The sequence below is a fragment of the Perca fluviatilis genome, chromosome 5 (assembly GCF_010015445.1).
Source record: "Perca fluviatilis chromosome 5, GENO_Pfluv_1.0, whole genome shotgun sequence".
Lineage (NCBI taxonomy): Eukaryota > Metazoa > Chordata > Actinopteri > Perciformes > Percidae > Perca > Perca fluviatilis.
The window spans coordinates 39,293,952-39,301,451 of NC_053116.1; the positions used below are offsets into that span (position 1 = coordinate 39,293,952).

Here is a 7,500-nt window from a genome sequence, read left to right on the forward strand (position 1 = left end):
AAGACATACGCACACGCATACAAAAAGACATACGCACACACACACGCATACACAAAGACATACACGCACACACACACATACACGCAAAGACATACGCACACACACGCAAAGACATACACACACTCACGCACACACACACCAAAGACACACGCGCGCGCAAGGACATACACACATACACACACACACACACACACACACAGGGACCGACACACGCGCACGTGCGCAAAGATTACACACACACACACACACAGACATACGCACACGCATACAAAAAGACATACGCACACACACACGCATACACAAAGACATACACCACACACACACACACATACACGCAAAGACATACGCACACACACGCAAAGACATACACACACTCACGCACACACACATACACGCAAAGACATACGCTCACACACACACACACCAAAGACACACACGCACGCGCAAGGACATACACACACACACACACACACACATACACGCAAAGACATACGCACACACACGCAAAGACATACACACCCTCACGCACACACACATACACGCAAAGACATACGCTCACACACACACACACCAAAGACACACACGCACGCGCAAGGACATACACACACACACACACAAAGACACACACACACACACACACACACACACACACACACACGATAAAAAGACATAATCACACACACACACACGCATACACACACACAAGACATACGCACACATACAAAGACATACGATTACACACACACACACACGATACACAAAGCATACACACCACACAATACATACAAACATAAGCACACACAGCAAAACATACCACACTCACATACACAATAACAAGACATAATCACACACGAAGACATACACACACTCACGCGACACACATACACACAAAACATACCACACACACACACACCAAAGACACACCGCGCCACATACACACACACACACACACACACACACACACACACACACACAAAAGACATACGACACACACACACACACACACACACACACACACACACACACACACACACACACACACACACACACACAAAGACATACGCACACGCATACAAAAAGACATACGCACACACACGCATACACAAAGACATACACGCACACACACACACACACATACACGCAAAGACATACGCACACTCACGCACATACACGCAAAGACATACGCTCACACACGCAAAGACATACGCACACACATGCAAAGACATACACACCCTCACGCATTACACACATACACGCAAGACATACGCCACACACACACACACTAAAGACACCAACCGCTACAAGAAGGACATACACACACACATCAACATCATCAACACACACACACACACACATACAAATTGGGATCCACACGACATTACTAAGACACGCATTAAACATATCACACACAGACAGCGACAGACTGATCTAAATGCAGAGGAACTTTACAGTAGCATGGAAAGAATGTGCAAAGATGTGCAGCTGTGTGTGTGTGTGTGTGTGTGTGTGTGTGTGTGTGTGTGTGTGTGTGTGTTATTTGTGTGTTTCCATTGACTAACACTCACTGTACAGTGTAAATCCTCCAGCCGGATCCTGATTGGATGCAGCTCAGAGGTGTAAGTCTGTCTTGGTTTCTCCCGATTGGCTGACCTACCTTTTTAAACAGGGTCAAACATGACCTGATGCGATTGGTTTCAGAGCTGTGTGACACGGCGCCTTGTGATTGGAGGGCGGCTTGTTGTTGGGCTGAAGGTTTCGGTGTCTGTTCCTGACCGATTGTCAGACTGCAGTCAAAACTTCAGTTATTAGGAAATAGTAAAATGGTCAATAACGCAGCCGAGCGCTGACACATTTCACTCGGTGGAGGCAACAGAAAACAAATCCAGCTTTAAGAAGTTAATTTCAACTTGCAACAACTAACTCATTTCATTATCGATTAATTGGACACTTCTTTTTCTCTTATCAATTAGTCCATAAACATTGTGAGATAGGTTCTTTGGCCTTGGCGGAGGTCTGTGCTCTCTCCTTCTCCAGGCTTTTGAGTGTACTACCAAAGTACCACTGTGTTAATCAATAATGAAAACAATCATTCATGTCTGTTATTGTAATCAATTAATGAGCTACTTAATAATAATAATCATAATAAATGTTATTTATATAGCGCTTTACATGGTACTCAAAGACACTTAACAGTAAAACCAGCATATATAGCACATTAAAAACACATAAAACAAGCATATTAGAAGCAATAACAAACAATAAAACTAGTAACTATCAGGTGAGAAATGTAAGACTATGGTATGTATGGAAAGCTGATCTGAAGAGGTGTGTTTTGAATGTGTCCGGGACAGTACAGACACAGAGGTGTATGGGTTAGGGAGTTCAGGATGGAGGGGGCTGCAGTGGTGAAAGCTCTGTCACCCCAGGTACGGTGCTTGAGTCATTTGACAAGTCTTGGCTCACTTGTAACTCGTCTGTCTGGATTTAACTGCTGAGCAGTTTGGTGTGAATCTTCACTGATCTCCCGATTCGATTAAAATTATCATGTCGGCGATATCTCGATGCATCACGATGCGTCAAATCCATGTTTCTATTAAAGCCATGTAGGATATTTAATTCGTAGCTTTTCAAGCTTCAAAAACCAAACATTCTGCAGAGCTCTAATCCTAAATAACTGGATACATAAAACTATACAGCACTGAGCACATGGCACTTCCTGAATGTGCAAAACAACAGAATATGTAAACAGAAAGGTTGTTAGGCCTACATTACATTAAATTGTAAACAGAAATAATCGATTATGAGCCCGGCCGATTATCGATGCAGCATCGTCCACGATTTGATGCATCGATTATTTGATTAATTTCAACACCTCTAGTTTTAAAGGAACACGCCGACTTATTGGGAATTTATCTTATTCATCAGATTTTCAGATATGTCGATATCTCTTCACTGGCGCGTGAGTCTGTCTGACGGCTCCAGCATTAGCTTATTTAAGACAGATCCTGCAGAGTAATCTGGTTCCAACCAGCCTACTGCTCGAATAAGTGACAAAATAACACCAACATGTTCTGTTTACATGTTAGATTATGAGCGGAAAACAACGTGACGATGACACAGCCATCTTCTAACCAGTAAACAAACCGGGAACTATATTCTCAGACAGGCTTGCTGCGAGCATATCACTCCGCCCAAGTACTATATTCTTCTGAGAATATAGTTCCTGGTTTGTTTACAGTTAGAAGATGGCTGTGTCTCATGTTACGTTGTTTTTTTGTACACGCTGTGACTCTACAAATCACAACATGTAAATAGGAACATGTTCGTGTTATTTTGTCGCTTATTGGGAGCAGTAGGCTAGTTGGAACCAGTCACCTGCAGGATCTGTGATGGGCTGATGCCGCTGGAGCCGTCAGACAGCGTTACAGCACGCACTGAGATGAGAAGGGTATGTATGGACTTGTCTAACTCTGGGGGTGACGGTGAATAAGCTAAATTCCCAATAAGTCGGCGTGTTCCTTTAACCGAGCATTGGGTCGGATAGTCCGGTTGTTTTTGGGCCGTGTGAAAGCTTGAAAAACGGGGGTCTCTGTTCTCTCACTGAATCCCACCGAGTCTTAACGAACTATAGGTGTAAAAGCGCCCCTAAATGAGCCAACCACAGTCAGTGTGAGTTCTGGTTCTGACCAGAGTGTGCTGCCTGCAGCTGCTCGCTGACTCACCGCAGCGTGTAATGCTGCAGCAGCTGCTGCTGCTAAAACACCGAATCCAGTAGGAAGTGGTTCAGCGTCTTAAATACCGAGCCTTTTCACAGACAGCCTGCTGGGATCTCGGACTGTGACTCAGGAGAAAATATGAAGCACGAGTTGGTGGAAAGGCTGAAGTGGCTGTCAGGTGATCAGATTATTTCAGGCCGAACTGCCGAACGGCCTTATTTGGAATTGAGGGTCTCTTCTCCTGCAGACGTCTCAGGGAAACCCGTTTTTTATGTTCCAAATAAGGGTTTAAATGTCCAGCTGACACTCTGTTAGCAGAAGTATTTACTCTAAGAGCAACCTGATATCTCTTTGTCCTCTGTGCCATTTAAAAACTCATCAGTGAGCCACACTGACGTTTACACATGCACATTATATCCAGTTTTTGGCCCTTATTCCAAAAAGACAATATTCCTCTAAGCGGTTTCCATTTCTAATAAAAGTGAATATTCGGGCACCCAGATAGCTCAGTTGGTAGATATCTGTATCTGCTCCGATACTGCCTAAACGCTGGTATCGGTATCGGGAAGTACTGGAGTTTATGCACCGATCTGATACCACGTAATAAAGCCCTAAAGAAAATCTACTTTAAAGTAGTTTATTTGTTATTTTTCCGTTATAACTGACGGTCAAACTGGAGAATAACAGAAAGTTCTGGGGCGTTCATTGTTTCTGTTTGTTCATGTTTCACAAAGAGTTTAACCTGACAGACAACAGAGATAGAAATCATATCACATCCATACAGGGATAGTAGTATACAGCTGTTATACATCATATCACATCCATACAGAGATAGTAGTATACAGCTGTTATACATCATATCACATCCATACAGAGATAGTAGTATACAGCTGTTATACATCATATCACATCCATACAGAGATAGTAGTATACAGCTGTTATACATCATATCACATCCATACAGAGATAGTAGTATACAGCTGTTATACATCATATCACATCCATACAGGGATAGTAGTACACAGCTGTTATACATCATATCACATCCATACAGGGATAGTAGTATACAGCTGTTATACATCATATCACATCCATACAGAGATAGTAGTATACAGCTGTTAAAACATAATATGGTACTCGGTATTGTCCGATGTGCAAGTTCAGGTATCAGGAAGCAAAAAATGGTATCGGGCCATCTCTAATATTTAGAGGTTTACTCTTCGTCATTCCCCCCCTCTCTCTCCCCTTTCATTTCTTCGGCTGTCCTGTCAAATGAAGGCCTAAAAATGCCCCAAAAATAATCTTATAAAAAGTGAATATTCCATTAATATTCCCGTTTACATGCAGCTGTGCAAAACAGGATTTTTTCCAGCGGTGGAGGACTTGTCGGAGCGTATGAACACAGCGTCTTTCTTTCATTCCTTCAACCAGCTTCTAGAAAAGGTCACCTCATATCCAACAACCTGCTGATATCCGAGTCTTTGATCATGTTGAATAGTAGCTGTGTTTTGTCGGCTCGTTGGTTCGTGTCCTGTAACCATAGCAAGGCACAGAGCTGACCGTAAGACATTAACAGGCCAGAGGCCGTAAACTGTCACAAACTGCAGTAAAAAAACTAGGACTGGGTACCGAATTAAATACTTTTTTAGGCACCGACCCAATTGCCTGTAAAGTATAGAGTATTGAAAAATGCCTGATGCTCTCGGCTACGGCCAACCGTTGGTGGCAGTCATGCTACAAGTTGTTATGCCAAACGCCCAATATAACAGAAGAAGAAGAACACGCATCCCGACTATGTGAACGCTGCATAGACAGAATATATATATATATATATATATATAAGCTTACCCCCCCTTGGTACGTTGGTAGTCGGAAAAACAACATAATCACGGGGAGCGGTCCCGGGTATTCCCAGGTGGCATGAACGCAGCAAAAGAAACGATTTGTTCCGTAATGTGTAAAGTTGTCATTTCTTTTTATTTTATAAAAAAATTGGTATCGAAAAAAAGTATCATTTAGGAACCGGTATCGAAGTCATGGTATCTGTACCAGCATCGAAAATGATTAAACCATACCTATCCGTGGTAAAAGCCCTGACTGAGGCGCAGATTCTAAATGCGCTGATTACATGTCTATAGGGCTGTCCTCGACTAAAGAAATTCTTAGTCGACTAACACTTATATACGATTTTGTCGACTAATCAATTAGTTGATTTAACTGACAGAGCTGTGCGCTTTGAGAGGTGGTTAAGACTAGAAAAGCACAATATAAATGTAGTTAATTAACCATCTGTAAAACTGAGTTTCTCCACAATTAATCCTGCAAAATCACCACTTTAAATCTTGTGTTTACCATAAATGTGCTGATAAGTTTCTTGGAAATGAGTAATTAAGCACGAATAAGCATTAAAAATGACTTGTCAACTAAAGAAATCTTAGTCGACTAAGACCAAAACGACCGATTAGTCGACTAATCGACTAAGAGGTGGCAGCCCTACATGTCTAAAGATTGCTTCTAAAACCAGAATAACCCTGACATATATCGCACTCGTCTTCATCAGAAAATGCTATATTTGGAGAAAGGATTAAATCTAAATATACAAAAGGAATATGCCGTTTACACGACCTGTATTAAAGACATTTTAGCATTGAAACATCTGCGCTACGTTTGCATATCTCAACCTCATGAATCAGTCAGTCGTGTTCACAGGTAGTCATAACTTTAGAGCAACACATTGTTGTACATGCATGATGTAAACCTTTTAAAAATAGCTGTGTGTGTGTGTGTGTGTGTGTGTGTGTGTGTGTGTGTGTGTGTGTGTGTGTGCGTGTGTGTAAGAGAGAAAGCAGACTTGTCGTAGATGCAACCAGAGCAGAGTTGGTGGTTATTCATGTTATAAGGTGGGCCCTGGAGGTAACCAGTCTCCGCTGGTTCTCTGGCCACGGTCGGAAGCGATCAGGAAAGGTTAACTCATTGAACATTTTAACAGCTTGTTGCCCCGTGTGCGCTGATGCGCTCATCTGTTGACCTTTCCGAATGCCTTCCTACAGTTGCTTAATAAAAGTGGGCTTTCCACACAAACAGACGTAGCCTACATGTGTCATTAGTATGAGGACAAAAATTAGATTTTAACTGTGTCGGGCTCAGACACACATTTCTTAATACCTGTCGGACGCAGGCCGGCCTCGGACAGAAAAATTCGGCCCGATCCGGACTCTTAACAAACACACACACACACACACACACACACACACACACACACACACACACACACACACACACACACACACACACACACACACACACACACACACACTGAGCTCTCTTAAAAGGAGCCGCAGCACCATTTTACAACAAATGCCTCATCGCGCTGATGTGACCGAGCCGACCATAATTTCTAAATATCTGTCCGAACCCGGCCCGGCCAGTCGGGTACCGTCGGGCTCGGGTCTGTGTGTGTGTGTGTGTGTGTGTGTGTGTGTGTGTGTGTGTGTGTGTGTGTGTGTGTGTGTGTGTGTGTGTGTGTGTGGTGGGTCTTGTTTTATATGTTCGTGTGAATGTCTCTTTGTGACTGGAGCCTTGTCAAAGACAATTTTCTGTAACCCTTGTGTAACAGACAATAAAGTATTAATATATATATATATACACACACACACACACACACACACACACACACACACACACACACAGTATCTCACAAAAGTGAGTACACGCCTCACATTTTAGTAAATATTTCATTATATTCTTTAATGGGACAACACTGAAGACATTACACTTTGCTCCA

General features: G+C 42.7%; 1 protein-coding gene across 1 annotated transcript in view; it reads left to right on the forward strand.

Annotated features, from left to right (window-relative positions):
• The window catches only part of bcap31 (B cell receptor associated protein 31), a 31,721-nt gene that overhangs the window by 11,943 nt on the left and 12,278 nt on the right, over window positions 1-7,500 (forward strand). The window lies entirely within an intron of this gene.